We start from the raw sequence: 2,630 nt of genomic DNA on the forward strand, positions 1-2,630 counted from the left end.
GGAATTTAAAAAAATGTAACACAATTTTTCCTTTTAGTAGTCCTTGCGTAGTTATGACAGAATAGTTTCCAGTTTTTGTTTCTTTGAACTGGGATTTTGGTCCAACGTTTTGTCTGTTTCTAGTGTCTGCTTCTGCCTCCCCCTCTATCAGATCAGCCTCCTCCACGGCCACCATCTCTTGGTGCTCCGCGGCTTGAACTGCTGTAGGAATCACGTGGAGGAGGGTATCCCCTTTCCATAGAAGAGTGAAGCCCGCTTTCTTGTCTGCCAACCCGAACACGACCAGTTGAGTAGAGATCACTTCGGCTGCTTGAGTGACTGTCTCAACTTCCACCATATCCATCCCGTGAGCTGCTGTAATCATCATAGGGACTGCTTCCACCGTAAGATGGCGGGGGCCCTCGTGTAGGTAGAGCACTACATGAGTTACTATAACTCTCATATGCATCTCTGTAGGAAACTCCACTTGGATGATCTGAATAGTCACGATCACGACCATATCCATCTCTATGGCTATAGCCTCTTGATAGATAGTCATCACGTGAACTGGAATGACCCTAATCACGGTAAGTATAATCTCGTGGTGGTGGTGCATAATCTCTAGTATCACGAGAACTTGGGTAATCTCTGCTTGAATAGCTGTCTTTAGTAGAATACCCATCATCTCTTGGGGACAAATAAACATCTCTACTAGAGGGCAATGGTTCCCTTCCAAGTGGACCTCCCTAACTGTCTCTTCCACGTGATACAGGAGCTCTTCCTCCCTTTCCACTGTTACTGCTAACTGGTCTTAAAAGTGCAGATCTCTTGGGAGGAGGACCCCCATTTTTTGGTGGTGGTCCTGTTTTTACTGGGAGTGGTCCCCTAGAAGAACTCATGTTAAAATTCATCTAATATTCATTGTCATCCATGTGTCCTGCCCGTGAGGGAGGTCCCCTGGTTCCTCCACTTCCTCGTCTTCCACCTCTAAGACCTCTTGGAGGGCCTCTACTTCTTGGAGGTGGAGGCGGTCCACGTCTACCACTTTCAAATGATGGTTTGGTGACTTGTTCCACCTTGATGGCTTTTCCATCTAATGACTTTCCATTCATGTCTCTGGCTGCATCCTTAGCATCTGCTGGGCTTCAAAGGTGACAAAAGCAAATCCTCCTGATTTGTTGGTTTCCGGGTCTTTCATCAAGAGTACTTCCACTATTCGTCCATATTTGCCAAATACTGCTTCAAGAGCTTTCTCATTTGTTTCCGTATTAAGACCACTAAAGAAGAGCTTTCCTGGGTGATCTGCTTCAAACTTATTTTTTATTTTTTATTTATTTATTTTTTTTGCCAGTGAGTCGCAGAAGTGACAATGGGTTCAAGCTCCAAGGAGCTCACCGACACAGGGTTCCTAGCAGCTCAGCACCAGTGGCGGCTGCCAGGTCCAAGGACCGAACCGTGAAGCCACTATCTCTACTGTGCAACTTTCGTATTTATTTTAACTTAGCTTCATCTGAATCAAGATGCTGACAAGATGCTGTAGAGTCCATAGTTTTTCTTTTTAATTTATCAGAGAATTATATAGCTTACTATTTGCCAAACATCACTCTAATCATTTAAAATACTATCTCATTTAATCTTCACATCAACTCTATAAGGTCAGAGGTATGATCTATTTGGCAAATGACTTATTTAAGTCACAGAACTAGAGGACAGCAGAGTCAGGATTTGAACCCTAGCACTTTGACGCTACAGTCCATGTTTATAACCATGACTATGCTGCCCTATGACGTCACACATATCTGACAGTGTGGAAAGGAAAACAAAATCTTTTCTGCAACTCTTCTCTTTTTAACTAAAAAAGCTACTTGTAAAATTTTCAATTGAAAAAGGAAATAACAAAAAGTAACTGCTATTTTCTGTTTTAAAGCTTATCTAACACTTTGACAAAACTTAGCTTGAGGAGTAAAGTGTGTATTTGATAAAAATGAAAATATTAATGGTTAATGTCAATGATTTAGGTTAAACAACAACTATTTGCCTATGATAATTCCACTTATATTGCTAATTTTAAAATCTGTTCCAGAAAGTGGTTTTATTTCAGAGGAAAACTCATTTATAAGCCTTGTAATCGGTGGTTAATTTTTATACAATTTCGTTTCCTCCAATTTCTCCAAACAAAATTAAGCTGGGTTTATGTTGTATATACATTTGATTGTATGTAATTAAGAATACATGCACTCAATTTTCCTATTGTATCTAATATTATTTTATAGCAACTTTTCAGAACATTCTGTACTATTGATAATTTGTTTTTGCAATGTAATATGAGATGGGAACTCAAAAAAAGACTGTGTGCTTTAGGAGAGGAAAATGTTAAACAAAATTTGTTTATAAAATACATGAACTAACAATGATGAATTGAAGAATATTATCTCACTAACTTGCATTGTGTAATTCCTCTCATCCCACAGTGTAAGATCTCAGACAAGGTCTACTCTCTTTATTCTAAAAGAGAAAATTTGATCACAGTTTTGTGGGTAGTCTAGGGTATGATAGCCAGTATACGATTGAGCAAAAACTCAGATTTTCTACTTATGAGGAAACCAATAAGAAATATTTTCTGCCTTATCAAAACAGCAAAACTCCAAAGA

The 2,630-nt window shown here is 39.2% G+C and overlaps 1 pseudogene; it reads right to left on the bottom strand.

Annotated features, from left to right (window-relative positions):
• Positions 1-6: 6 nt before the first annotated feature.
• LOC101005494 lies at positions 7-1,268 on the bottom strand (annotated as a pseudogene).
• Between the last annotated feature and the right edge of the window lie 1,362 nt (positions 1,269-2,630).

The sequence above is a fragment of the Papio anubis genome, chromosome 5 (assembly GCF_008728515.1).
Source record: "Papio anubis isolate 15944 chromosome 5, Panubis1.0, whole genome shotgun sequence".
NCBI lineage: Eukaryota > Metazoa > Chordata > Mammalia > Primates > Cercopithecidae > Papio > Papio anubis.